Consider the following 6,775-nt stretch of genomic DNA (forward strand, 5'->3'; position numbering starts at 1 on the left):
AGATTTTTCTGTGATAAGCTACAGACATACCCTCTTTTTATTTCATTAGAAAATACAAGGATTAGCACACAGATGTGGAAGAGGAGCTGCAAGTAAATATAACTTGGTTCTTCTACCACAGTTGCATTTTTGGACCAAAACCATAAGTCCCTTTTTTCTCAGATGGAAGAGATATTGTTTAGTGCATATTAAAAGCAAGTTGACTGAATTGAAGGACGCACTCCAAATCAGGATGTCTCAGGTTAGGTGTGAATGGGATAAAAATTTTCCTGTCCAAGCTCTGGACAAATAGCAGGTCTATTTAAGGACTGCCAGTCTGTAATACCTTCCCTGTGTGGGAGGATGTTAAAATCCTTCTGTAGTTCTCTTACTCTGTGTTATAATGCATATTTCAAGTTATCAGAACTTACATATCAAGTGATACCCCTAGTCCCAGTGGATAATAAATAATTTAAACCCAAGGTTGTTTGAATAATGTAGTGCTTATGTCTGGGGAAGAAAAATAAAAAAACATACAATGCATACAATTAGAAGAAATTTTTGGGAATGAGTAATCAAAGTCAGGGAAGCGGTAATGAAACGTGACAAAAAACAAATGGCATATACCTGTGTAGATTGTCTTAATACCTTTCTTTTGTAGTTTTCTAGTCAAAACAAACACATTAAACTTCCAAAGGCTCTTACCTCCCCACTGTGCAGCTGGCAATCACAATACAAGCAATTCCTTGCCAGAAGGCACACATGGACGCAACAATGATGTTGCAAACCAGGAGACAGGAATAGTCTCTAAGACATATATCTCAGGAGAACATGGCATATTTCAGGCTATGACAAAGGCTTAAAAGTTTATGTTGCCTTTCAGTACTCAGACAAAGAAATGGGGAGATAAGAACCAAGGTGGTATGCAGAAATCTTTGCAATAGGAAGTATAAGAAGGAAGGGAAACAAGATTTCAAGAAAGAGGAGATAAATAAATATCAGATTGAAAATACAGTGATATAATATCTTATTGTCTAAAAACTGAATGGATGTATCACATAGCATGGTATGTGGTCTGATAATCTGATACTTGACTCTTATAATGGCCCAGTCTTTTATTTCATTAGCATATTTTGGGTTTATTGCTTTATGATTGCAAACACAATGAATTTATCTGCTACAGTCAGACTTCTAGAAAATTTCCCAGAAGTTGGGGTGGAAGAATTAAATTCCTTTAGTTTTATTCTCTGCTCTGCTGGATGTTTCCCTAGTCTTCAGAAGATATCCTGAAACTCTTCTATTTGGTATTCATAAGGCTTGAGAAGTATAGATTTTCAGCCTTTACTGTTCCTTTTTTCCTTTTTGTTGTTTAGCTGTACTTTTAAGAAAGGTTCAGTTTGTCACTGTAAAGTGAATTTTCCTTTTTTCTTTTACAACTTCCACAGTCTTTCCTCAGGCATGTTTATAGATCCCTTCTTTTATTAATCTACTGATACCTTTCATCCTGATCATCCACTGCAAGGTGTCCCTTTTCCTCCCTCAGATTAAATGAGTAGGTGGATCTGTATCATTGTCTTGGTCTTCATAGCCCACAGAAAGTTCTGACCACTTTCCTGAAATGTGAGACAGTCCACTGCACTTCTTGCATTTTTCTTCAGATGCCAGCCATCCTTCTGTATTTTTTTCTTATTTTTTTGCGAATAAACGCAAAAAAATAAGTTCCATGTATTTTTGATTATTTTTGATTATTTTTGATGCACTGATTTTTTTTATCTTTACACGTGTACACATTTCTGTGGTTTTTCTGTCCTGCAAATTAAAAGTTTTTTTAATGGTAAAGTGATGTGATTACTTTTTCTATCCTCCATGTATTTTACTAGTTACTAAAGTGAGGTACGACATAGGTACCTACCCCCGGGCAGAGATCCAGTGTCCTCCTGCTGGTCACTGACATGGAGAGTGACCAGACGAGTGACTACTCATCTTCGCCTCCTGTCCTTTCTAAAGAGCCTGTACTCAGTCATAGGAGCTATTCCATCACATCTCCATGAAGCTGAAAAGATCATAGTCCTGATAAGATCATCTGGTAAGATCACAGCTCCAGCAGACATGAGCTGTCTCTAACTCTTGTTTATTTCCAATGCTGAGTGCATTCCTACAGAAGCTGCTCTCAGTGAAGCCAGCTTGCTGTCTGGAGTGGTTGGAATTACTTTGTGCTGTTCTCCTGCTGACCTGTGATCCTTCCCCAGGCTCTGGGCCTCCCTTGTTGATCCTGATATCAAAATGGAGAGTGGTAAGAGTGGAACAAATTGAGTATTCCCTCCCCTTACAACTATAGTTGAAAGCCCTCTTGATCAGTTTATCAAGCCCAAGACTGAAGATGCTCAAAAAAATGGACCCCCACCAGCCTGGAACAGAAATGATGGACACACTACTTATAGGTTATACATGCAAATGTACGTGGTTTAAATCATTAGTCCTTTCGCAAAATCTTTATGACTCTAGCAACACTTTTCTCAGAGTTTGTCCTTTTTGACTCTTTGGGGTTTAAACACTGCAGGAAGAACTTCCCTCTCCATTTGTGTGTTTCTGCAGTGCTGGCTGTGCTGAGATCCCAGTTTCAGATATGGGTGTTCTGAGCTCTGTTTTTATATTTAAAAAATTATCAAACAGCTTTGTTTGTATAAATGAAGATACACTTTCCCTGGTACAAGCTGTGTATGCTTGCCATACATCAATGACTGGATGAGTGGCTCTTTAAGAAGAAAAACATCCATATGCTATACAAAAGAAAAGGGGTTTAAAATACATATTAAAAAACATCCATTCATTTTCAGCTTTCAACTGGTCAATTGCAAAGATCAAAACAAGCGAAAAGTGAAGTACCCTGAAAACATTAACTATGAGTTTGAATGTTTCTTATTATCTGCAGGACAAAATGGATTGTCACATTAACACAGAAAATAGAGAAACCCTAAGACCAAGCTTTCTGCAATTTGGCATATATTGAGCGAAAATCAAAGAGAACATTTGTTTTATTGTTGACATGGCTGTGTAGGAGATGCAGATGCAGACCATCAATAATGTTGGTATTATTTTTAACTGAAATACCATAGAACCATTATAGGCATATAGTAAAAGATAAGAACTTCAGCCTGTAACTAAAATACAAAAGGCACTGAATAGACTGTTGGTAGCTTTCCTTCCATTTATGGTAAAATTGAAGCTGTTTTCAAGCAAGCTATAACATGAAAAGGAGTAAAATTCAATGTCAGTAATATAATTTGGTGTCATATATCAGTGTTTCTTAGCAACAACCCAGTAACATTCAGTGGAGGCCATGCTCAAATGAAGTAATATTGCATCAGTGAAGAATATTTTCAATGAATGTTTATGCTTCAGGTTTTCTCTGAAAAACTGTGGATGTTATAAGAACCTTGCTGCTCTAGGTTGAAAACATGAATCACTGGGTTGTTTTGTTTTTAAAACTCTGCAGATATCTCAGCTGTGACAGTGTTCAGTAAACCAAAACTAAAACCCACTTCAAAATACTTCTCTTCTCTTTGTTGTAAAGGAAGATTGTCTGTCCTATCAGGAAGGCTGTCTTTCAGCTCATGAAATCTCTCTGGAGTAACAGTCTTGAGATGAACCCTTGAGTCTTGAATGTGTATATGTGTAAAGCAACACTTGAAGGAAGAAAAAAGTGGGAGTTCTTATCCCCATGTTCAAGATACATCATCTAAAATATGCCCTAACCCCATCTCTCTTAAAGTTCAAGTCATGAATTTTTAATTTTTAAAATTTCAGCAACTAGAGGGGAAAGAATTTAATCAAATAATAAGACCAGATAAAAGACAAGGAACACGGAATATTAGAGATTACTACAAATACTTTGATATCCTATTTTAATATTTTTATAATCCTATGACTCTATAGTCACAGAATCACAGAATTATTAGGTTGGAAGAGGCCTTCAAGATCATTGAGTCCAACCCAGCCCTAACACCTCAACTAAACCAAGTGCCACATCCAGTCTTCTTTTAAACATATCCAGGGATGGTGACTCCACCACCTCCCTGGGCAGACTGTTCTAGTACTTTATCACCCTTTCCATAAAAAACTCTTTCCTAATATCCGACCTATAGTTTCCTTGGGGCAGCTTGAGACTGTGTCCTCTTGTTCTGTTGGCTGTGACTGGAGAAAGAGACCAACCCCCTCCTGCCTACACCCACCTTTCAGGAGTTGTAGAGAGTGATAAGGTCATCTCTGAGTCCCCTTTTCTCCAGGCTAAACACCCCCAGCTCCCTCAGCTGTTCCTCACAGGGTTCGTGTTCCAAGCCCCTCACCAGCCTCGTTGCCTCCTCTGGACGTGCTCAAGCGTCTCAATGTCCTTCCTGAACTGAGGGGCCAGAACTGGACACAGAACTCCAGGTGTGGCCTCACCAGTGCCCAGTGCAGGGGGAGAATGACCTCCCTGCTCCTGCTGGCCACACCATTCCTGATACAGGCCATTAGCCATTACCCAGAAGACAGAAAACTGAGTGTGAATTAACACTGTTCTGACAGCAACTTGGATCAGGATCAAATTCTCCTCTGCCACTCACAGATGTGGCTTCATGGATGTTTGCATTACCTGCACCTCTGGTCCATATATAGTCAGAACTCAAGAAAACACCTTCTGGAAATTTTCACACCCAATGTACTTTGCATCCGCAGAAGATCAATTTGGCTTTTCTTTTTCATTTCTGATTCAAGCATTAGGGAGATACACAGTCCTAGTTCTTTCAAAATAGCAAATTTTTGTGATGGAGGAGCACAGGTACAAAATGATTTGACTTCGATCAAAGAATGAGCCTTCTCGTGTCAGAACAAGTGCTTAATATATGTGTATACCATTTACTTCAAAATTACTTTTCCAGTCAGTTAAGCAGCGTTTAAGGTCCATCAGAAGAGTTCAGCTTCTGAAAAAGACACATTTTGTTTCAAAGCAACAAAGCAGATAGACAACACCTCTGCTTGTGAGAGATAAAATCCTCATGTCATTCAGAGTATACAAGCACAGATTGCAAAGACGATGAGGTTCATAAATCTTGGGAGAAAAATAATTTCTTTTTCTAAATCCTCATAACAAAATAGAAGCAAGCAAAGAAAGGGCCTCTTAGATGAAATAATTGCTTCGTGTTGCACTGTGTAATCAATCCCCACTCCAAGGCCATGCAGGGGACATGTTGACATAGGCAGATGCAGATAGGGCATATCTCTCTTACTCCTGCTCTGGCCAGGCAGGTGCAAACCAGCTTTGGCCAGGAACCCTTGAACTCATGTAAACACAGCACGAGCCTATACTTTACCCCTCTGAACACTTTTATTTTAGGCCCAGCCGCACTGCAGCGTTGCTGTGCAGGCTCTGAACAGCGGCAGGACCGACACACAGGACACACACTGTCAGCCTGGCACGGTGCTGTGCAGTCCAGGTAGGAGCATGGGGATTTCTACACGGCCTCAGGTGACCAAACCTCTACCTAATCCAGGTACTGTTCACTGGAGGCTGCAGGAGAAAGCATGGGAAATATGGAAGCAGCATGTCTAAAGCAAAGGACCTGTCAGAAAAGTTCTGCCTTGCCTCCATGGCTTGTCCAATGAGACAGGAGAGGCTCTGTTCCCACAGTTTATTCAGATAAACCACGGTGTCCAGTCTGAGCTGACTGGGCTGAGGTTAGCACTCAGGTTGTGACTGCCTGTTTCTTCTCACATGCTTTTTCCCTTCTCATCTACTCTGAGCATGGTGAGAAGAGAAAATAAGGACGGGGAGGAGGTTTTAACAAATTTACAAGATGCAAAGGATTTCTGCAGATCAAAATATACTTTCAGTTTTCAGAGCAAAACAGGAAGCTTAAAAACAGGCCTTTGAACTCCATTTTTCTCATGACAATTCTGTGACATACCCTGAAATTTGAAATTTAATTTTTACAGTTTCTTTTTCCTCTTTTTTCAAGTTTTCTTTTGGGAAAATAATTTCAGTTTTATGTTTCTGCATAACAATTTATTATAGGATCAGCAGCAAAAAAATGGAAATACAAACGTGATGTGTGGTGTAACTTTGAGAAGAAAACTAAATGAAATGTATACCATTTGAAATAACATTTCACAATGTTATGAAGAAGCACAAGCAATCTCTTAGTTATCTCATAATTGCATTCCAGTTTACACAGAGACAACAGCAGTTAAATAGATGGTGTGATGATGTTGCATTTGAGGAAATATATTTAGCAACTTGCCTGCTAATCACATAATCTTAAAATTATTTTCTCTAAATCAGTTTCTGGGGATCCTGACAGTGTTAGTTCCAAGACTTAACTAATCTTGAGCTAATGCAGTAATCCACTAGGGATCTCATGTCCTGTGCTAAGGTCCACAGTGGGGCTTAACAGATGTGGCACACTTGTCATAGGGTAAATCTCATTCTTCCAGGAGTGGTCACTGTTGAAACATATGTGTGGGAATGCTATGATTTTCTTGGCTCTGTGCAAAACCCCTGATTCCTATGCTGCATATCCAGATATTTTTAAACATTGATAGAGTATTTAGAGGTCATCTGAAGTATACAGAAGATGTAGATTCACTGCACAATGAAAGCAGGAGTACCTGGGCTTCATGAAGGTCTTGTAGTGTGTCTGTTCAATCCAGTATTTCAAATGTGTCCTTTAAATCTTTTCAGACCTAATGTTTCCCATCTTGACAATGGATTTCTTTGACATTTCGATTTCAACTTGTTTAATCTGTTAATGTTTCTTTC

General features: G+C 39.1%; 1 protein-coding gene across 1 annotated transcript in view; it reads left to right on the forward strand.

Moving 5' to 3' along the window:
* The first annotated feature begins 5,361 nt into the window (after positions 1–5,361).
* Positions 5,362–6,775, forward strand: part of GHR (growth hormone receptor) — a 152,182-nt gene continuing 150,768 nt past the window's right edge. The window contains exon 1 of the mRNA XM_015653138.3: positions 5,362–5,453. The gene's annotated coding sequence lies outside the window, so the exon portion shown is untranslated. The remainder of the gene's footprint in view (positions 5,454–6,775) is intronic.

Source organism: Parus major, chromosome Z (assembly GCF_001522545.3).
Source record: "Parus major isolate Abel chromosome Z, Parus_major1.1, whole genome shotgun sequence".
Classification (NCBI taxonomy): Eukaryota; Metazoa; Chordata; class Aves; order Passeriformes; family Paridae; genus Parus; species Parus major.